We start from the raw sequence: 24,431 nt of genomic DNA, 5'->3' as shown, positions 1-24,431 counted from the left end.
CATTATCCGACATTTTCGCTTATCTGATGTTCTGCTGGCCCGTTTATGTCGGATAAGCAAGACTCTACTGTATATAGTGTTGAAACGATATTGTAAGCGGTCACATTACAGTATTGTTATTAATGTAATATTATTACTGCATTTCAAAAATTATTATGAATTTATGTGATGCATTTATAATGCTGATGTTTGATTAGGTTAGTTTAGGGTAGGTTATGTCAGGTTAGGTGTATATGGCAAAAATGACACAAAGGAATGTCCGTATGTGTTGCTGGTACGCAGCTACTGTATGCAGAGCATGGAATGCAGAAATGCAAACACAATGCATTGTATCCAAAGTTAGCGCATCCCGGCTAGACAACGGCATGACCTCCTACCAAGATGGAAGATGCCTGGGGATGGATGAGCAAAGCTGAGGGCCAGAAGTAGTTCCATTCCCCATACGTTAGGTGGCAGTGGTTCACTGGAGGTATCCCAGTTTGGACACCCACAGGGGTTCATGGGAAGTGGTATATAGAACTGCAGCCCTGTCAGGGTCCCTTGGTGCAGCAATGGGGCGCTGTCTGGTGAGGACTGCCTTGTACATGCTCCCCACATGTCATGCCGCATGACCAGAAGCTGCTCCGTGTCCAGTATAAAAGGAACCCACTGCCTCCAAACTCTGACTCCCCAAAACTCAACTGGAGGCGAAGAATAATGTTTGTATGGTTATTGGCTGTGGCTCATTATAAAAGTGCTTAGTAAATTAAAAATGTATTATTTGAACCACTGACTGTGTTGGGCACTATTGGGTCTGGGGTTTTGGGCTTGGTGGTACACAAGGAAAATTAAAAAAACACATACCCATGCAAAAAATTATTAATAACCTCTTTAGTTACACCTGAGAGCAGTTCAGTACTTAACAATTTAAGATCCTGGAGATGGTATACCAAGAAAAAAAGGCTAAGTACCCATGCCTAGAGATATATCATGACATTTGATCACATATTCATAAATAGTTTGCTAAAGTTAAACATTTACTTTGACTGACAGGACTGCTATTGTCCAAATACATGCTGTCAGACTGCCATTAGCAGAAACCAAGAAAATGCCCAGCTTTGCAGCATTGGGTTAATATTAGTGGGATGGGGGAGAGGCCTAACCAAATGGTACTATGTTTTGGGGACCTTGACTTAAAAAGGTTTAGGAATTTCTGCCCTATACTATACTATACTATACTATACTATACTATACTATACTATACTATACTATACTATATAGTTTTAAATCTGCAATGGGAACAAGGCAGGAGGGGGCCTTACATTGAGAACCTAGGACAAGGAATGAACACTCACACACACTCAAACTCACTCATATAGAACAAATTTTAAGTCCAAAATAACCTAACACACATGCCTTTTGGATATGTCAAGTATGTTGAAAAAAGGGTAAACTCCACAGAAGCAGTGTGTCACACCAAGGATTTAAATCCAGAACTCAACACTAAAGATTCTACCATCATGCCATCTTTTACCTTTCTTATGCATTTTCCTAACTGAGTGTTTCTTTCCTTTTGTCATAAAACCAATACTTAAATAATTCAATTAATACATTTCACATTAAACCTTAGTGTCAGGCCGCAGCACTCATCTTTTCCCTTCATTCCAGTGTATGATAATTTGGTGGCTGGCAAGCAGTGTAGCCTAGCAGTTACGTAGTTGACCTCTACAACACATGGGTGTCAGTACAATCCACACCACTGACTCACTGTGTGATCTTGAGCAAGTCTCTTGACCTGCCTGTGCTCTCATTGATTGCAATGTGTTCTGTTCTTGGGAGTTACATTGGGTGAATGTCTCTTCCAAAAATACAATGAATAACAATAAACAGGGAAGAAGGCCTGGTTCGTAAATGGTGAGATTTGCTAAAAAAAAACTCTGTTTTTAGATGAGGATTCTAAACAGGGAAGATATCATCGAATTGCAAGATCAGCATGCTGATATGGGAAAAACTGGAACTAAGAAGTAACTGACCATGTGTTAAAAAACAAAAAAGCAATTACAAGAGATAACTAACAAAAAATTAAAGAAACGAGTGTCAAGGTCAAACATGACACCAAAAGGAACTACAGAGTTATAGACTGACGTGACACAGTGATCATCTCATCCATACCTTGTACCTATGGTAAAGGCAGTTCCTCCACATAATCTTAAAACAGTTATAACGCAGATTGATTGATACACGGAGGGTGACAGGTCAAAAGGTCCAGCCCCGTAGAATGGAAGGATGAAGATTCAAATTTCAAAACTTAATAAAGGGTTAGATAAGTAGATAGCTAAAGTCCATCCAACCACACATTTGACTTTACTGTGTCTACCACAGGGTCAGACAGAGCTAGAGGTTATTCTGGCAGCAATGGTGCAAAACAAGCTGTAAGAGGATAACAAATATAGTAACGCATTCACACACCTGCCCTCAGTCAAATACGGGCAATTTACAGTCAGTCAGGAATTAGAGAAAAACATACATGCACAGAGAAATCATGCAAATCCCAAACACAGAGTTGGTGATCTTGGAATTAAGGCATAAGTATGGCAGCTTTCTCTTTATCCTTTCAGCACTGGTCACAGAATAGGAACAAATCGTATATACCTCACTACAAGGCACACTTGTATGCAAACCACAATTACCAAAAAGGGTTAATTTTGAAATTGACAGTTAACTTAATATGCACATACTGTATTTGGAATGTGGGAAGAAAAATTAATTGCACTGAGGAAAACACAGGCTAACTTGGGGTCGATGAGGCAGCAGCAGCAGCACTAGCCAGCGCGTAACCAGATCACAGGGCTAATTTAGAGTACAATAAACCTAATCTGAATACATCTAAAATTTTTGAGAATAGAGTCTCAGAGTGTTCAATCAAAATAAGAGGACAATAAATTTCACGAAAAAAATAATGAGACCATTCATTTCATCAGACTTGTTTGGTTTGTTAAATTTCCCTTATCAATATCTGAACCCATTTAATCCAGTTTAGGCTTGCGGGGAGCTGGAGTAATTTTGAAAGAGTTGGGTATACATCAGGAACCAACACCGGAGCTTTGAGAGCATACTCAATGCACACAGTCAAACTCACATACACAGTCAAAAAGTAAAAAATCATCCGATAGTTTTGAAATGAAGTAAACTGCAAACTAAAAAGCAATATTAACATCCTTTGCCATCTTTGGATAAAACTGATCATTTATTTTTCAGTTTATACATTGCTTTTCTCAGAAAGAACCAATGCAATGTGCTTTAAAAAGCAAGTAAGATTACAATACAAAGCAATATAGTAAATTACAAAACCATGATAAATCACAGGCAAAGACAGAGTTGAAGCAGACACGAAAACTTTAGAAGACAAGTTCTAATATGTACCACAAATAATTTGGCCACCTCCAAGGAAATAATGTAGAAAATAAGACCCCTTTAAGAAAAAAAACCCAAAACAGAAATGGCACCGATATGATTTCATAAAAATAGTGATAAAAGTTTTACAAAATGAAAATTGCCTCCAAAAAGAAACGGTAGTATAGAAATAATCACCAAGGTTTCAAAATACTGTTCATGACAGTATACACTGTACAAATCAATTGACACGTAAGAATGACACGAAGGGCAGTACACCTGAGCTAGCATCAGTTTCATTAGTATAGTGGAGTCAGTTAAAAATAAAATTAAATCCTGGGATAAAAGATCTGAGAGGAATATAAAAAAGGCTTTTCTTGTGCCATGTCAAAACTCTGAAATCTGGAGCCTCATGGGCATACCCAGAGAGTAGGAACTACCAAAGTGTTTTGCAGCTAGTTGATAGCGAGACACCCCAAGGTGATCATGGTTGTCTAGTAGGTTTACAACAGTTACACTATATAGCCAAACGTATGTGGACACTCCTCCCAATTAATTAGTTGAGATGTTTCAGCTACATCCATTGTGAACAGGTGCATAAAACCAAAAACATGGCCATGGAATTGCCATTGACAAACACTGGCATTAGAATGGGTTATACTGAAGTGCTCAGTGACATTAAACATGACACTGGGTTAGGATGCCTCCTTTGACACAAGTCAGTATGTGATATTTCTCCTCTGCTAGAAATGCACTAGTCAACATTAAGTACTAATATTGTGAAGATGAAGTGTCTAGGAGCCACATCTTAGGCATGAACTGGTAGACTGTGCAAACCCACCGAGTGTTGAAGCATATAGCTTGTAAAAATTGCATACCCTATTATGCAACACTCACAAGAGAGCTCCAAACTGCCTCTGGAAGCAACATCAGCATAAAAACTATGCCTAAGATCACTATGCTCTGCCAAGCACCAGCTGCAATCGTAAAGCACTCTGCTACTGAAATTTGAAGCAGTGCAAACATGTTCTCTGGAGTGATGAATCAAGCTTCACTATCTACTATCTGGCAGCCTGACAGACAAATTTTGGTTTGGAGGATGTCATGAGAACGCTGCCTTCCAGACTGCATAGTGTCAACTGTGAAGTTTGGTGGAGAAGGTATAATTGTTTGAGGATTTTTTACAAGGTTGTGACTATGCCCCTTTGTTTCACAGTATTATTAATGCTTTAGACAACTGTGCACGTCCAACACTATGGCAAGTGTTTGGTGAAAACACTTTTTTGTCCCAGCAGGACTATGCTGCTGTGCATCAAGCCATTTCTATACAGACATGGAGTGATGAGTTTGATGTGGTGGAAATATGTGGCCTGCACAGAGCCCTCAACTAAACTCTACTGTACACCTCTGGAATGAACTAAAACTTTGATTGTGAGCCAGGTTTTTTTGTCCAGCATCAGTGCCTGATCCCACAAATAATCATTTGGCTGAATAGGGACCCAACATAATCTTGTGGAAAGACTTCTTAGAAGAGTTAATGCTGTTATAGCTATTGTAATGCCCATTTTTTTGGAATGGAATATCCAACAAGCTCATATACTGTAGGTGCAATAGCCAGATGTCCATAAACGTTTGACCTTACAATGTACAGTATATAAAGGAGAGTTTGAAGACAAATCTTTCCAAGTACTGTAAATAGCCAAGTTTTAAGGGTGTGTATCTATAATAAGAAAAGCCAGTGCAGATGAAATGTGCCAAAGGTGATGCATTGTTCGTTAAAACAATGGCTATAAAACAATGCCAACCTAATTAACTACAGTACTTCAATAAGTCTTTAAATTTATACTTAAAAAAACAGCAATTTGCAAGGTAATTTAAATGTGCTGTCTGTGCCAAAATGGAGAAATGAAAGAAAAAATTCATTACAGACTTGTGATCTGTAAAACAGAACAAAGGTATGAAGTCAACGATGCTGCCTCACAGCTCCAGTATACTTGGTTCAAAATCTGCTCTGGTCATTTTCCATATTGAGTTGTCAAGTTTTCTCTACATCTCCAAGTACTCCAGTTTCCTTCCACATCCCAAACACATTAAATAGCTGTGGTAAAGGTAAAAGTGAATGTACCTGCAAAAGACTGGCACCCATCCACAGCCATTTTACAGCCTTATAACTTTATGTTGTCAGGATATAATCTGCGGTTTGTACAATCATGTACTAAAATAAGCAAATTAAGAAAATATTTGGACAGACTTGTGGTTTACAACTCTCTTTATATAAAAGCATTCGAGAAATAAATGGCAGTCAACCAGGGGTCTGATTAAGCCATCTCATTGATGAAAAATAGGACTAAAGGGACCCATGGTTTCCTGGTCCTGGAAAAACTTCGAGCCCAATGACAGCTTAGTGAAAACTGTGGACTAGCCCAATGAAAGGGGCTGTTGATATTGAGTGATTTTTGACAGTAGCCAAGTTTCCATCCAGTTTTTTGCGACGTTTTGTTATTGACAAACAGAATATACGTAAAAAAATGTGCGAAATTTGCTGTCTCCAGCCTGTTTCCATCCAACTGGCTTTTTATCGATAAAATGGTGTGCGTGATGACTTCATCCCCTCCAAAATGAACTGTCGCATAAGTTTTGTTGTATCGCGAAAAAAAATCTGCCCTTGAGCCGTTTCCATACATAATTTTGTGTATGTCGCAAATTATCTACCTTTTGTTTTCCACGTTACACCCCCTCCACTAAACAAATAAACAAAGAAATGGAGAGATTATTCAGACAGTTTTTTTGAAATTTGCCAGCTTACTGTTATTTCAGTTTCACAAATAATTGGAATTGTACATAATATCCGAAGATGACAGCAGAATGAAGCAGTTGCTTGGGAGAGACGACGGAATAAGACCTTCTGGGAGGAGGTGGTGGGGAGACACTTCACAGAAAATCTCTGGCTGCAACATTTTAGAATGACACGGCCGATGTTTGAGATGTTGTGTGGATTCATCAGTCCTGATGTTGCGCCCATCACAGGTTGTCACCGACCACCGGTTCCAACCCAAAAGCGGATTGCCATCACCCTTTACAAGCTGGCAACCTGCGCCGAGTATAGAGTAGCTAGAGAAACTTTCGGGGTTAGTAAAACTACCATCCATCGAAGTATATATGCTGTGTGCACCACTATTAAAAAAAAATTAATGCGGCGTTATATCAGACTTCAGACTGTAGCGGAGGCCAATGAAATTTCATACCGCAATTCCTTGGTGCATCTTGTGCCACAGATTTACAGTGCGCTGGATGGCACGCATGTGCCTATTCTTCCCCCGACGGAAGGCTACCGCGATTACATTAATCGCAAAGGGTGGCCATCTATTGTTCTCCAGGCCCTTGTTGATGACAGGTGCATGAAACGAGACATTTGCGTTGGCACTCCTGGAAGTGCCTATGATGCAGCTGTGTGATGAAAATGATGAAAATGTATCATGTGACACATTTATTTGCGTTAAAGCCCTTTTTTTCCGACAAAAAGTGTTTCCAATGTAGTTTTTGCGACATCTGAAGTATCGATATAGAATTTATGCACTAAAGTTAAACGGAAAAATATTATGTCGACATGAACAACATTTTATCGATAATTAGCATTTCCATCAGCTAAAATTTGAAGCGCTAAATATTTTTTCGCAAAATCTCCTTGGATGGAAACCTGGTTACTGTTGACATCCAGAGGGATCAGGGGATTTCAGTGGTGTGAGTATCCGCATGTACTCTTTAAAAACAGTGTTAAAAAAAAACACAGCCAACACCAATTTTTTACCCACACAACACACAAAATAGATCAATTTAGCATGAAAGCCACATATCTGGCAGTCAAGAAGGGACCAGGAATGTATGACAAAGCATAGTTTTCATTACAAAGCTAAACATACAAGGACCAATTAACAAATCTGAGTCAATAACACAAAATGAGAAGAAGAAACTCTACAAGGAAGTATTATATTATTATTATTATGAACTCAAACATGGGTGAAAAATGTACCTACCTGAAACCCGAAACAACAAAAACACCTCCACATAATTTCCTATACATTTTGTGACACCACCAGACGACCTCTTGCCAACACTCATTTCTCTGGCTGCAAGCTCACTGGAGTGATTACCAAATGTAGGTTTTAGGCTTTCTCAAGAAATCACTTTTGGAATTAAGCTCCTGAACCACTTCCAGGGCTAGAAATGCCCCGTAGAATCCCAGTGGCCATGCTCATGGACCTTACCCTAGTTGCCCCAGGTGTCCATACAATCCTGAACTCCAACAGGCAAATCCATAGAGGTCTGTCTTATATAAAAACTAGGCATGACACAAGGCTACCTGTTGTCATGTGCTCAACCGAATATTATAATGTAATAAAAATAACTCACCTGCCTGAACCCCATTATAGTCAAAACCTCTGCCTGCTTCCCTAAATACCTGATCTTAAAAAAACAAAAATATAATTACAATACCATATAGGAAGTAAATTTAAAAAGTCTGTATTGGTACAGCACCTTTCATGGAGAGTCATCTCTCACTGCACTAAACTCGTTCAGCAGAAAATGTTACAGCAACATAAACTCTGACCTTTGAGGTGCAGTCATACTGTATAAACAGCAGCTCACTCTGAAACACTGAGAAGCAGAGAGGCAATTTAAACTTCTTGCAGCCCCATGGATTAAAATGCCACTCTTTTCACCTCCTTGCCAGCAAATCCTAATAGTTATTAAGAAAAATATTAAAAAGTTTCTAACAGCATAAACAAACCATTACCAGGTTTTCTAACTGTTGACTAGTTAAATCACTGATTTGAAAAAAAATGTCTAAACATCTAAAACCAGCTTGCTGAATACCTCAAAATGCACTGAAACATTATACTGTGATTGAAATAAAAGACACAAATGATCAAAGCCAAGTGGACAGTTAAAAGAGACGTAAATACAGCAGTCAGCAGCGGCCTCAAGAACCCAACACCACACAGGAAGAAACTGGATATCAGCAGTACTTAAGATTATGGCATGCTTGCCTATCTGGCATATAAAGATCAAAGTATTTTTACTGATAAACAGAAAAAACTTTCAAATGTGGTAACTGACCATTTTAAACAATGTGGAAAAATTATACTTGTATTACCTGTTTAATAAGCAAGATCATTCTCAAAAGCATGAAGGAGATTAACTGCATCTGTCATCAGGGCAGAAATTTGGACAATACCATGTTTTGAAGGCATGAGTTAAAAATTCAGTCTACCTAAAATATACTGTACATGACAAGTTAAAAAAAATACATTATATTGAGGAAATAATTAGCAAAGATGCTTCTCAATTCTAGAAGACTGTGTTTGCATCTTCCATGTCAAGGATTTTTCTCTGCGCACTATGGGCTTTCTTCCACGTGTTTAAATTGGTTACTGGAAACTTTAAGTTGACCCCATACAAGTAAGTGTGGGTGCCCTATGTCCTCACACTTTCAGAATAATAGGCTCAAATCCTTGCCCCGTCACCGTAGTCGTTTTGCACAGTCTCTCAATGTGTTTTATCTCCAGGTATTGCTGTTTTTCTTCCATATCCTGAAGACAAGAGTGCTAGATTGAGTGGTGACTATATAATGGCCCCATTGTGGAACTAAGAACTTGTATGGGACTGTGGTCAGATATGGACTAAAATCCACACAGCTCCAGATTTTGCAGGTTCTTTTTGTGGATTTTGATTCTCTCCTACCACATTCTTAAGAATCTGTTAAGTAGATGGTCACTTTAAACTGTCTCTGCATTAATGTGTTTACCGTGCTATGGACTGGGAACCCAAATAGGCCTGATTCCTGTCTTGCGCCCAATATAGCCAGGCCAGGCCAGGCCAGGCACCAGTCACCTGAGACCCTGAACAGGACAAAGCAATCAACGGATCAATGGACAGAGGATAATTTAAGTTCCCATCTGTTATGTTTTGGCCAGGGTTCCTTCCCTGGCTAATGGTTTTTGTCCCTTTCATTCATTTTTCAGTTTGAACGGTTTAGTATAGTTATTTCTGTTGATACTGTTTGGTCATTTATTATTCTGTTGCTATGTTTAATGTATTACTGTTTTTATGAGCTGTTTCTTTAAATGTCTGCATGTTCCCTGTATTTTGTGAGTGGTTTCTCAAAAGGTGGGGCTACCTGTCCATCACAGTAATGCCTTATGGGTAATGCAGTCCCTTGCTGTTCACTGATTGTGCTACTGATTTTTGTGACTTCTGCTACGACTTTTTAGGATTCTGATTTTTTTATTTGAACTTTTTTTGAAGAAGGTTACTTTTTATGCAATACTTTTTTTTATAATTTTGACTATTTTGTTACTTTTTGAAAAATGTGTTAATAAATCCTCTTTTATAAATTTATACTCCCTCTTGTATATAGTTTGATATATTTGTGACTGTCATGCATTTTGAATGCCGAAAACATGTTCTCTTTTCCCAGGGTTAGGGTCCTCTAGAGTGAGACTTATTTTTGGCCAGGCCACTTAGGTTTCTGGCCTGTTTTCAATAGGTCATTTAGAAGATCTCACCTATTTTTGCTCTTTTGGTGTCAGAATCACAACACCATCAACAAAAGTAAAAAGCAGAAAAAAAAAAAAAAACTCAATGAAAACCAGAGCTCTTTGCCAACCAATGACTGCCAATACCAATCTCCCGTTTTCTTTAAATAACCCTAACCCATGCCACCCCTCACTGCAGACATTTTATGTGATCCTTAGATTGAGTGCTGCTGTACACATATTCTACATATATCAATTAACAAATCAATTAAATATAGGACTGTTAAAACAATTCAAAGTTTTAATTGGGATCAATTGCAAAATGTAACAGGACTAATCATATGTTTAACCAAGGTAGTTCAGTGATGTTCACTTGACCACAACGTATCAGTTGCTCAAACTGTGAAGACTTGTACCATTCATATAAATCCTTAATGCATGACTCAATTGTCCCATATGAAGGTAATGCGTAAGAATTGTCAGACTTCACTGAATGATGTCTCTCAGCTCTATATCGTCAGTTATCTATATTAAAACATCCACAGTCTGGTGTTATCCATTTTGCAATAAAAAAAGTGGTAGTCAGTACTTTAGATTTTGTTTTATTCATGGGCACAAGTCAAATTACACATTCACGGATTGTAATTTGCCAAAGACTGTGCTGTTTAACGTTAAGAGTTTTCAACAGTGGCATCAATTTATGTTTTGCTCTTAAGTGATGAGTCTTGGATGTGGTACTTTTGTGATATTTAAATCTGAACTCTCCAAGTATAAATATTAACAATTTTATCCTCTGACATCCCAGTCCAGAGGTTTCAACCCTTTTTTCTTGGCATAGCACCTTCCGGAATCAAAATACTTTGTAGTATCCCCATTTTCTTTCAGTTTTAAATTCTTATGTACTGAACTCTTACTAGGCACAGCTTAAAGTCAGATTTCTTAACTCCCACCATTCCCCCTTATATTCCATTTGGGGGTTATAGAGATTGTTTTAATGTGATTAAATTTGTCTTTTAGGTTTTCTTATGTACATTAAATGTTTATTTTAGTAAATTATCCTTCCTTATAAAACTAGTACCATTGCTTGATAAGGAATATAAATTTGCCTAAAATTTCCATGTTTTTAATTTACAAAAGTTATTGTTACACATAAATTTAGATCAAAAGTAGAAAAACAGCTCAAGTTACATTAAGACTTCAGTTGAAAAAAGAGTAAAATAACGGAAAGTCAGTTGTGATAGATGAGTGTCTTAATGTTTTATAAAGTTAATATTGTCAATGTCAGATATCAGTTTTGATAACTTTAATTTAAGCACAGTTCTCCTTCTAATTTCAGCTTACTCCTGTATTTACCATTAAATGAAGGATGAAAGTTACCAAAATCCTGACAACTAAGTCTGAAAAAATAGCTTTCTGCTGATTAATATTAATAACACAAAAATGCAACGTTAGGCGGATGCAACATTAGATTTTATTATTAGCAACTGTTAAAATTTGCCTTTGTTCTTCATTGTACTGTACATACATCTGCCTTAACAAATTTCTGAAACTGATCTAATAAAACGATGGTACCAAAAAACAAGGTCACCAAAACTAAAAATCTTGCAACTTTGGAGGACCAGACCTGACAGAGAAAAAGGCACATAGTGCAGACTGTGATGCTCTCTTTCGCAAAAACCCATCGCTCTTGACATGTGGCTCCCAACTCAAAGAGGTGGTATGGACCAGAGCAGCAGCTGCTGTTTCATTGCAAATGTGAGCAATGAGAGATTTCCATTTAGTGCAGTCAATGGACACAGAAGAGAACGGAGCTGGGAAAGACAGGAGTGGAGTCTCACAGCAGGAGCACCGTGAGATGAAGCAGGGAAACTGAAGCAGAGATGAGGGTAGAGACTTGGATTTGGCTGCGGTGTAACCAACAGTTCTTTTAAGTCAGTTTTTTTTTTTTGTTTGTTTCCTCACAAACCACCTGTTAGCATGCTATTTCCTACTTTGATAAATGACTGCTTTTAAATAACAATTTCTTAGTTACCTATATGTTTATTTAAAAACTACTTATTCCGCCTATTTAAGATGGGTTGAAATCTAAGTAATCAATGTAGACCTAAGCATATTCAGTGTTAATGTTTGCAGTGCACCATCTATTGGGATGTGTTTTATAATGCATATACAATAAAATGCATTGCTTTTTTCATTCCAGCAGAGTGTGCATCACAAACATTTTTAGTAACAAAATGCGTTGCATTTTTCACTCCCACAGATGGCACACCACAAACATAAGCATTGTTTTTACCAGTCCCATTATCAAATGCCTTATAACAGATGGACACACAAATACACAGACAAACACACAGAGACACGTTCTTTTATTAAGGTGGACCAGGCAATTTAAAGAAAATCTTTAAATTTAGAATTTTTTTTTTTAAATAATGTCAACCACGCTGGAACCAATAAAGCCAGCTTGAAAATCTTTTGACTTAGTTAACAAGGGGTGACAAATAATGCAAGCACTAAATGCAATTTAAAAAAAATAATGCATTATACTTTATAAATGAATCACATGCATTAATGCTTTAACTGTGACAGCCCTAATTAAATGAGAAAATATAGTAAGGTACTGAGCACCATTCTGTTAACATTTATATTTCACCTAGGATAAATCCACACATTCTACACTCTTCGATTTTATTTTTAATAAGGTTTACATTTGTTTAATTATCATTTCAGGGAAACAAAAAGATGCATCGGTTTCATTAATAAACTTAAAAAAAGGCCATCCATCCATCACTCTTCAAGTACTGGGTCAGAAGCAGTTGGCAAAAGGCACAGGACAGGACCTAACCCCACAAGGCAAGCCACCAAAAGACACACTCACACATACACTCTGGGTAAGCTACTGTGCCTGGACACATGCTGCTACTAATATCTATTTAGAAACAGCTAATATAATACCAGTCTGAAGCACTCATATTCAAATATATTTTTATATTTTGTTCCCCACAATAAGCTCATTTAATAAGAACACAGAGTCCTTGAACAACTAGTTCATCAAGGATGAAAACATACTGTTTAAATTCATACAGATGGCAGTAAATTAGAATAGAAATTACTTCTGCGATTCTAAATCATTTCAAGCACTTGCATTCTACTCATCCCATGGTTCAGAGGTACCAGAGCCTGTTCTGGTAAACAAATGTTTACCTCCTGGCTTGATTCCCTATGTTTTCCCCAGCAAACGTGATCCCAATTCCATCACACCTTACCTGAAAATTCTGACCAACCATTATAAAAGGTGAAAAGGTGAAGCATTTTCAGTGTAATGGCCCAGAACTTGAAATATCTAACATCAACACGCACAAAGGGTGTTTTAAGTGCAGGCCAAGTTCACAGCACAAAAGATTGACTTTCAATAAGAGAGGCACATAAAAATCAATAGCACATTGCATGCGGAGCAGATGTCACAATTAAGTTTTCCACATACTACGTGCTTTGGCTTAAGTGTTCAGTTTCTACCTATGCCGACTATCACATCAGAATATCCTGGTGATCACCTATAAGGTGATAAGCATACCTGTAGAAACAAATCATTAAAACCCAGGCTACAAAGGAGCCAGGATGGGAGACAAGTCTCTGTCACCTGCTCATTTGGTATAAAAGCACACCATCGCTCCACAGGTCTCAAAGCAGAATGTTTCAGCTCCAGTCAGTATAACCCTCTTAAGCCCAGTACAGGTAGCAATGATTCTCACCATGAAGAAATGGGAGATACAAGTAGCTTAGCAATTAAAGCTTTGGACAGCAAGGCACAATGTTCATCACTCAATTCACACATATGAATCAGCAAGTCATGTCATGCCTGTACTCTAATTATAAAAATATATTTAAATGCCTACACTATAAATCTGTGTTTGTATCACCTGGATAATATATATGATATCGTACCTGACCAAAACTGTCTTGCCCAACATTCACTATAGGCATTTTTGTCAAGGGGCAAGTAAACAAATATATCCAAATATAATTTAACAATACATAAACATTCATGCCCTCTTTTGTTTGAATCAGAACAAAAAAAATACAGTACTATAAAACTAATCACTAAATATTATAAACGTGGTCAGAAATAACTTCTCACACCCAGTAGTTCATGGCTAACTCGCATGTCTATATCTGAAAGGGTTCACAAAAAGAGGATGGGGGCCTCATATGCCTGTCTGCGTCATTTATATATTTGCATTCACCAACCCGGAAACTCCACCTTTCTCCTCCCACTGCTTTCCCCCTTTAGATGCCTTTAGAGCCCAATGATCTAGCTCAAGTGTTATCTTGATGACCATCAGGAAAAGAGTACTTGGTTATTATTCACATGCATTTGGCAACACTGGTGGTGTTTCATCATTCCTTAATATAGTTACTTAACTGCATTAAACAGGGCTTTGCCCACCCACTTAGTGCTATACTTTTACAACATAAAGACACAAAGAGCGCATGCAAACTCCAGAAAATGTGTATAACTAGCCAAATATTCAAAACAAGACAAACTGAATTTAAAAAAAATGCAAACTTTACACCTGGATAGCACAGTGGTGGACACTGCTGTCTTACAGATCTACAGATTGTACAGATGCCACAACTGGTCCCCATCTAAATGGACTTTCCAAGTGCCATCTCTATCTGTATTATTTTCTTCCAAATATCAATTGTTCCCTCTACAATTTAAAGATGGTTTTATATGGCCCCACATAAAGAAGTGCAGGAATGTGAAAGACTGTGCCCTGTAATGGTATAGAATCCCTAACCAGGGCTGGTTAATGCCTTTAACCTAATGCTGCCACAACAGGCTTCATCCCCCTGCAGCCTTAATTTGGCATATATTTGTCTGAGATTGCCACATATATTAAAAATTGCTAAAGCCTGTAAAAGGTTTAAGACAGTTGACTGAAGTCTAAAGCAATATGTAGCACTGCTTTGGGCTCATCTGAGTTAATGCCACCAGTGCCACAGTCACTGTGGAAATGAACTGATCCAAATATGACTGCCATTCGTTTTAGCCAACTGCAAGTCAAATTGAATTTTTCATGCCAAAATATACACCTCCAGCCCTGTACTGACAGATCCAACTTTCAGTTTTATAACTACGGTTGACGACATCTACAAAACTTTTTTTCAAAAGAATACAAAAACAAAAATTGAAGTTATATGAGATAAACTGAAAGAACTGGAAATGACCAAAATATATACAGTAACAGCTGACATTTTAAAAATATCTTCACAACAAACAACAACATAGAGTAAAAAGGGCAAGACAGAAGAGCAGCCTGATGTAAATAAAGGACCAGTTTCTACCTGTGACACCTCCTTATCTATGAGTCCCATTTACCATTGACATTCTGTCACATTTCACCTGGCCAGAGGTCATTTAAACACAAACATGTAGCTCAGTGTGAGCGTGCAGGCTTCGACCAGTATAACTACAATGAGTTCAGCATTCCTTTCGCAGTCCCAAAGATGTCTAGTGCAGCCTAGGATCCTGGCATGCTACCCATCCCCAGATTTCAGCATGTATCCTTTCTGTTCATCTGGTTTCAACCTTCATTTACAACCTCACAGCTAAAGGCAATTAAATGTTGTCTGTTTTATGCCCCATCCTCTTTAAACGGCTTTAAGTGCCGTCAATAAATCTAACTTCACAGGCAAGGACTGCAGGCTTTCATGTTCAGAGAGCAAAAACAAAAGACGATCTGGTTAGGAAGTCTCATGTCACCAAAACTCCCCCCTTGAGGCAAACTAAAAGATATTATTGCTCTTATTATAATTATTATTACCATCACACCAGCACACTTAGTTTACATTTTCTATTAATCCGATTGCCAACATTTTACTTATGTTTCTGTAACACATTACAAGATCAGACAAAGGCAAAAATACAAACACCGGGTAAGGTACACATTTTAGAAATGGATGGTGTCACAGGTGGCTGGGTGCTGTCGGCAATCAGCCGCCTATTTAAGGAGCCGCCGCCCTGCAATTAAGGCTGGAGTTGGGTGATGAGGAAGACAAGGTCGGTGCAGAGGAGGCAAGGAGTGGCCCAAGTGTGATTTGTGTGAAGAAAGTGGCTATTGAGAGCCTAGACTGTGGGGTTTGGTGGCGGTGCACATAAGACTCTGTATATAATAGGACTGTAAATAAACGTGTGGTGATGGCTGGAACGGTGTCCTCCTATGTGTGTCCGGGCCGCTGTATTTCACAGTGACGTAGTCGGCAGGATGCTCCACCTGGGTCAAGGTGGAGACCTGCATTCATGGAAAACTCTGTGAAAGGCCCGGCACAACAGGGGAACTCATCCACGTGCCGCAGGGGCGGCGTGCATCCCACCCCGCAGCAAAGGAGTGTGTCATGGACTGTTGGCGGTCCGTTGGTGGACTTTGTGTTTCAGGGGCGGCTCACTGATGCGGGGGCCAGGAAGGAGGCTGCTGAGAAGGAGAGGCTGTGGCTGCGGAAGCCGCAACAGTAGCGGAGTGGCCCGGAGAGACGCTCTCCTGTGAGAGAGGAGAGCGAGATGGCCAACCAGAAGTCCCTCCTCGTAGCAGGCACGGGATTGGACAGCGTGTCCTGTTCTCTCGCCAATGATTGGTCGAAGGCGAGAGCAGGAAATGTCTGTCCCGTGCTCCAAAGAAACCCGAGTGGGCCGCAGGAAAAGGCCCATAGAGAGCAGTCGGTAAGTGGAACTATTCTCAAGGTAAGCCCACCGCCGGCTGCTTCTCTCTCCTTGGCAGCAATTTTCCAGGATTTGCAAGAGCAACTGTGCCTTGTGCTGTCGCCGTTGGCCAAGCTATGTGCCCCCTGGGTGGAGACGGTGAAGTCAGGAGGGATGGCAGTGGCATCAGATCGAGAGCCGCAGGCAAGAGAAATTGGCGCGGTGCGGGAGCTCCTGGACGGAGAGGCACAGCGGGGAAGGAAAGGGAGACCGACCACATGAAGCTCCGGATGCCAGCGGGGTTGGGTCTGCCCTCTTACAATGGGCAGATCCAAACTGCCGCGGCGTCCCAAAGTAAGCGGAGGAAGCGGCTTGGGAAAGCCAGTTCCTCCAATATGGGAGGACGTGCCACTGGGTGCGCACGTCCCGCGAAGGGTCGTCCTCTGCAGATGCAGAGAAGAAACCCGCAGCTTGGGAGGTGGACACAAAGCCTGATCTCACTAGTGGTTCCGTGGCGGGGACTGCAGACTGCTCGAGCGGGGAAGCCGAAGGAGGGAGCATCGGAGTGTTGATCGGAGTGGAGGGCGTTGGCCCAGCTGAGAAGACGAGCCGAGAGGCTGTGTCAGGGCAACGTCCCCGCCCCTAGTTTTTCTGTTACGTTTGCAGGTTCGGGCCCTGGGCTACAGTGTGTCGGCTTGCCGCCGAGGCGTTCACGTCCTCACGGAATGGTCCGCTGGCCCCTGGAGGTCTCAGCTAGCAGGGGAGTATTGTCACAAGTGGTTGGGTGCGGTCGGCAATCAGCCACCTATTTATGGAGCCGCCGCCCAGCAATCAAGGCTGGAGTCGAGTGAGGAGGAAGACGAGGTCGGTGCAGAGGAAGCGAGGAGAGGCCCAAGTGTGATTTGTGTGAAGAAAGTGGCTATTGAGAGCCTGGACTTTGGGAGACTGTGGGGTTTGGTGGCGGTGCACATAAGACTCTGTATACAGTAATCCCTCGCTATATCGCGCGTTGACTTTCGCGGTTTTGCTCTATCGTGGATTTTATATGAAAGCATAACTAAATATATAACGCGGATTTTTCACTGCTTCATGGGTTCTGCGGACAATGTGTCTTTTTACTTCCTGTACATGCTTCCTCAGTTGGTTTGCCCAGTTGATTTCATACAAGGGGACGTTATTGGCGGATGACTGAGAAGCTAACCAATCAGAGCACGCAGTTAAGTTCCTGCTTGCTGAATGCAGTGTTAACCAGGAAGTCTCGTCTCGCTCATTCAGCATCAACGTGTTTCGCTGTGTAAAGAGTTGTGCTCTTTTGTGTTTATCTTTGTGCATAGTCAAGCCCTTCATTATGGCTCCAAAACGATCTGCTACTGCTTCAGGGGCCGTGCCCAGCGCCAGCGGAAGATGTTAGCGATTGCGAAAAGGTAAGCGTTTTGGATTTGTTGAAGGCTACGATTCTTTTTATTTAAAAAGTAGGAAAGGAATATAAGATCTACGGCCACAGTGTCCTTTTAACCAGGGTGCAAAACAAGTTGTAAGTGGATGTAATAAGGCAGTAGTCTGGATGGAATCTGCTTTAGGGATTTGGATTGAAGACTGCCAGACGAAGAACAACGGCAGTGCTACACAATCGCCTGAAGTGGCTCCTTTAAGGGCTGTAACGCTCTCCTTTGTTGTGCAGTAAAATAAAACTCATTGTTATCGGACAAGTCATCGTGTCATTGTTGATGAGTAACCATAATTAATTTTCTACTTACAGTACTTAGTACATGTACGTACGTTTAGTGTCACTGTACACACACATTTACTGTATACTATTTTTGTTGCATTGTACGTATTTATTGCTGGTGGCCTGTCTATCGTAATGGCTGTAACATGTGATATCGGAGACACTCAATACCTTTAAAATAATATTTAGGTTTTACTGTATATAAACAGTGTGTTTATATACGTAATTTCAATGAATCTTACCTAATATCTAAGAGAATACAAAGGGATTATGCTGTATAACTCTGCGGGGAATATTTATAAACAGTGTGGGAGAGTTTATAAGGGCTTAAAATATATAAAAATAACCATAGAAACATATGGTTTCTACTTCGATTTTCACCTATCGCGGGGGGGTCTGGAACACAACCCCGCGATCGAGGAGGGATTACTGTATAACAGGACTGTAAATAAACGTGTGGTGATGGCTGGAACGGTGTCCGCCTGTGTGTGTCTGGGCCGCTCTATTTCACAATGGCTAATTAACAGGCCATTTTTTGTTGCTACATGACAGCATACAAAAAGTAATAAAACATAAATTAAGAGAAGTAAATTTAGAGAATCGGAAATTAATCCAACAAAGGGTCTAGTTTCTCTATAGGAATAAATTCTTTATAGCTTTCAAAAGGCAGGCACACAGTATCTTCCAATCATGTTGTGTACTGTACTTGTATCATGACAGATGTTGATGCTGGCTTCCCCCTAAACAATAACAAACATAACATTCTCAAATTCTCTTAATCCTATTCAGTACCATGGGGGGCCGGTGCCTATCTCAGAAATACTGGGAGCAAAGCAGGAAACGGCCCTGGAAGGGGCTTCAGTTCATCTCAGGGCACACAAAAACACCCAGACTCCACTGAGAAGTGCCACTAAAACGACCAGCATGTATATAGGGATGAGGGTGTAAAACCATAGCACTCTGAGTAAAATCCATGCAGAAACAGAGAGAACGGGTAAACATCACAAGGACAAAGAATATAAATAAAAACAAACATATCCTCTAAGCTTGTGCTGGATAAAGCAAGCCTGTAAATTGGCTTCATACATATTTGAACCCACTTGATCCAAACTCACAGTCACGGGAGAGTTGTATGTAGTCCAACCAGCCAGGGCTGGATGAAGACAGAAACAACCCCTGGGTGGGATGCCAGTCTGTTTCAGTCCCCACACGCACACTGACACTCATTCATATAGGACCAGCTAATTTGGGCGTCTTTGGGTTCTGATAGGAAGAGTATCAATCAAACAACTAACACAGAGACGGGTAAACCGTGCAAACTACATAGACAGTGACCTAACTAAGACTTGAACCCAGTCTTCCAGCGTTCTAAGTATCTACACAAACACAGATGTTTATATATTTATGTACTTTTATAGTATGACAATTAATACATACTTTGATAATACAGCAACACCACAAAGACATGCTGTTATTTAGACAAATTTTAACTAGTACAGTCTAAGCAGTTGTGGGATGTACATAATGGCACCTTACAACAGACTATTGTCCTATCCTTATTTGGCTACTGTTTTATACACATCACTGCTAGATTCAGCACCAGCTCACCTGAACCATTTTATGACAGAATCTACAGAAATTAATGAAATGACAGACCGTAACAAAATTGCCAGACCCACATAATTCACTTTGGAGAGACAGGCGCTGAAGCCCATCACACACACATCCACAAAGGGTCATTTGGAATCGGCAATTAACCTGAAATGCACATCTTTGCGGATGTGCGAAGAAAACCAAAAAACCCAAAGGAAAATCTGTAAAGGCATAGGAAGAATGCACCAACTGTACAGAGACACCGACTAGGTGTTGTGTTTGAATCCAGAGCACTGGATCTGGAAGGAGGCAGCATTCACCACTGCACTGTTTTGCTACTCTGGTTCAGGCAATGAATAAATAACATACAATGCAGATGGAGTAAATGCATATATTGTCCATCACACCATTTTCTAACCCACTTACTCAGTTTAGCGTCACAGTACTTGTACTGGAAGCACTGGACACAAGGTATAAATCAACACTGATCATTCTAATGCACACTCGCATGCAGCTAACACTGATCCAGGTTCAAGTTGCCAATTCACCTAAGAAATCTTTGAAAAGTGTGAAGCAACTGAAGTATTCAGAGGATAATTTACGCAAATGTATGCAAGCTAAAAAAACACATTATCTGGGGTTGGGATTTAAGCTAAGGATTGCGGAGCTGTAACATTGTAGGACATCTACCTTGTCGATCTTAGATACAATGTCAATTTTATAATATAATAACTTCCTTTAATACACTGTATATACTGTGCTCGATTTCCACTCACAGTCCACACTGGCTTCCACGGCTCAACCGTGACCGAGCGGGGATGGATGTGTGTGATCTCGAACGGAGTGACCTCCAGTCCAAGTTGCTTCCTATTTTGCACCGAGTCTACCTGAATGAGCTCTATCCCCCGTGACCATTTACTGGAAAGCGATGGATACATTCAGTGCCAGAGTGTATACTGTAAGCACTCACTTTACCAGGACAGAGTCACTGCTTCAACGACTGCTTAAAGAGACAAGCACTGAACACACATTCGCACGCCAGCATACAAGCAGTAATGGAAAACTGTCAAGGCTTCTTTGTGCAAAGTGTAGTTTTAGTGTTGAAACGTTTGGCTTTTTAATTAAACGCTAGATTGATGGATCCTTAAAATACCCGGAAGCAGACAAGCGGATTTATCCTCTTCAGCCCCCAATACAGCGAGCGCGGCTCTACATCTTTGTTTTGGGGGGCGAGTCTATACGAGGCTGAAAATATCGATGAGCCAGACGAGAGGTTCATAAAGCTAAGTGTCAAATCTTCCACTCTATCTTTCTTTCTTACTTTTAATAACGCGACCTAGAAAGAACTAAATAAATAACTGTCAAAACAGGGAAGAAGAGAACAACCCGTTTTTTGTTTAAAATTTTACGTAATCACTCTGTCGGTTGGGTTTGGTTCTTTTAAGTAAGTAACTTAGCGCAATTTATGCAAATTGAACAGATGAATGTCACTAAATTCCTTCCAGCGACAGCAACTACTTTAAAAGGCAATGATGCAGCTTTATGTTACAATTAGAAAAAAGCATATATGGCATCGCTTTTATGAACGATAAATTAACGGAGAAATGCTCTCTTGCTCTACGAAGAAAAAACGTGAAATTTAGCAATGTGCTCTCCGGAATTGTGTATTTGTCATCCCAGCGATGTTTTTCCCTTAATAAATGCCAAACACTTCAGGCAGTCTAATCTTTTTAATAATGCTCGATCGCCGCATCCACTCTTACTGTAGCCGCCTTCACTCATACATCGACGTGCCCCTCGTCTCCCCAAACAATCCCTCCTCTTTCGTTTACTACTTTGAAAGCTTTCGAATTGCATTCGCCGTCACCGCGATCTCACGGGAGATAGTAAAAAAAAAACTGGAGGAGAGAGCATGAGGTCCCATAGCAGACACGTCCTACGAGATTCCTAAAGTGTTAACTTGAAACTGCTGTTTCCCATTTTCAGTTTTAGTTGAATCATATTTACATAAGTACATGTATTGTCGACAAACCTACACGGCTCGATTCCAAGAAAAAATAACGTTCTTTCCATCTATACGTTAAGACCGTGACATGTTTGTTTTAACTTTCAGGAGCAGGTGCTCGCAACAATGCGGGACAGTGTGTGAATTATTTAAATATCCACAAGTGCCCTTTTTGAAAATAAAAGCAATTACCAACATTGCAACACGTTTCAACAAGCAACTCATTTCCTGTGAGTAAAAGTGCACAGTTCATTCATTGCTTTCTTATACCTCTGTGGGTAGAAGTGAAACAACACCCCAACTACGCACAAAATACAGAAATGAAAACAAATTAAAAACATAAACAGTTTTCACAATTGCACCCTGTACTGACCGTAAAGCCCTTGGGATCGACTGCCTATTATTTATCAGCCTGTCATTTCAACTTACGTTTGACACGCCACGCTTCGCTTCAGCTAAATGAAGTATAAGCAAATATCCATGTGCACGCAGCCCCCGCCTTAGCAAAGGGGGGAAAAAGAAAGCGTCCGTCCGTCCCCTAAACTAGCACCTATCCCCCACGCTGCCACGCTCATGTCCAGAATCGGGTATCCTCCAGTACACACATTTTAAACTGCTCCTTGCACTCTCGACCTCTCATGCGATCTCTCGTAAAATAAAGCAGAGCAGACAAAGGCTTACCTGCAAAATAAACCATCACTTAAGCGTTGCTCAAACAGCCACCCGTGTGTGCGCGGCGCTGATGCTTGCAAAATCAAAATCTATAAATCCTGACGATCTAACATGCTTGGCTTTTCCCAAATCTGCCCTAGTGCCACCAGCACGAACACAATGCTCCCCCTGTCATTGTTCGATTTTGTTCTTCCTCTGTTCCAAATCCTTGTAAAATGTGGGTGGAGATTTCTTTACGAGCGGCACGTATACTACCACCATAGTAAAAGTCTCTTTGCTTATTATGCCGGAGCGGCAACGCTTCTGATAAGAAAAAGCCACCGAAAGCCGTCAGGACTGTCTTTAGCAGGATGTTGCGAGTGTTGTCCCCTCCTCCTCCTCTTACTTCTCTTTAAAGATTTAGTTGGCGCTGCCCCATTGTGGATATAAATCCAAGTATTCGGCACACTTCAGACCTCTTATCTGCGCGCACCGTTCTGACCAGTAGGTCAACCCGCCCTGTCGGATAAAAAGAAAGGATTTTTTATGTCTTTGGTGCTTATTTATAGTAAGTGCTCTTTACAAATCAAATCTAAAATTTAAAAACGGAGTTTAATTAAATTAGCATTTATTTAAAATAGATATGTAATGACATATACAGGATCCATTAGAGAAGCATAATTGAGCATATTTCTATACCTGATTTGTTAGCAACGTTTTAAAATTATGAAGAAAATAAGATTATATGTATTTATTTTTATATTTACTTACAATGGCAAGGAATATTCTGACTTTGTTGTCTTTCATAGAACATCAGATGTGATTTGTGAAGAAAATAAGATTATATGTATTTATTTTTATTATATTTATTTATAAATAGCCAGGAATATTCTAAGTCTGCGTCTTTCACAAAAAACCAAAAGCGATAGTTTCAACAAATATACACATTCAATCAGAGAAGAAAAAAAACTTTGTACATATTTGGTGGTAATGGGGTAGAGGTAACTAAAATTTTCTAGTGTGATGAGGTGTTCTTCAGGTCTTCATCAGGGCAATCTAACAAATCATAAGGCTATTATAAGCAGCTTAGTCCATTCTTTCCAACCAACATTTTTCCCAGTGGAGTTACCAAAGGGCTGCATCAGCATTTGCCTGCAAAAAGAAATACAAAGAAAAGGATATCTCCACTCTAAAAAATAGAAAAGAGTGACAGACACACAAGCAGGGTTGGATCTTCTATGAAACTAATGAAGCTTAAGCTTCAGAGCCCCTAATCCCAGAGAGGCCCCAGAAGCAACTTTACTCCACAATGCTTAAAGATTTTGGGTATCTACTGTATTAGTAGACGTTATTAAAATTATAACGTTAATCTTCTTCTTCTTTCAGCTGCTCCCGATTGGGGTTGCCACAGCAGACCCTCTTTTTCCATATCTTTCTGTCCTCTGCATCTTGCTCTGTTACACCCAGCACTTGCATGTCCTCTCTCACCTTCCTCTTTTCCTCTTATAAAATATATAATTATTATTTAATTATATAATATAATCAATACTACAGCAATTTTAATCAAAATGTGAGATGCAGTGGCTCAGATTTTTAAAAAGATTGTGGTAATCTGTTGTGGAACAAAACCTTTTGAAGAAGATAGTGATAGTTACCCACACCTCAGTTGCGCAAGGACCCCCATAACAATTAAAGTTTTAGGGCCCCAAAAATATGGTTCCACCACTGCACACAAAGTTTTAGCTGGCCATCACCTGATTTAGGCTACACCGCCAAAACAGTCAATCTAGGCTGAACATTGAAAAACAGTGGCCTTGACTTTAAATTAACATTCATCCATCCGCCTTC

At 39.9% G+C, this 24,431-nt stretch overlaps 1 protein-coding gene across 2 annotated transcripts in view; it reads right to left on the bottom strand.

The window, feature by feature from the left end:
• Positions 1-22,981, bottom strand: part of LOC120522983 (beta-galactoside alpha-2,6-sialyltransferase 2-like) — a 181,234-nt gene extending 158,253 nt beyond the window's left edge. For both annotated transcript variants that reach the window (XM_039743855.1, XM_039743856.1), the window contains exon 1: positions 22,614-22,981. The gene's annotated coding sequence lies outside the window, so the exon portion shown is untranslated. The remainder of the gene's footprint in view (positions 1-22,613) is intronic.
• Between the last annotated feature and the right edge of the window lie 1,450 nt (positions 22,982-24,431).

This window comes from Polypterus senegalus, chromosome 2 (genome assembly GCF_016835505.1).
Source record: "Polypterus senegalus isolate Bchr_013 chromosome 2, ASM1683550v1, whole genome shotgun sequence".
In the NCBI taxonomy this organism is placed as follows: domain Eukaryota; kingdom Metazoa; phylum Chordata; class Cladistia; order Polypteriformes; family Polypteridae; genus Polypterus; species Polypterus senegalus.
Note: the sequence above shows the minus strand (reverse complement) of the source record. Positions and strands in the feature narration are given on the sequence as shown.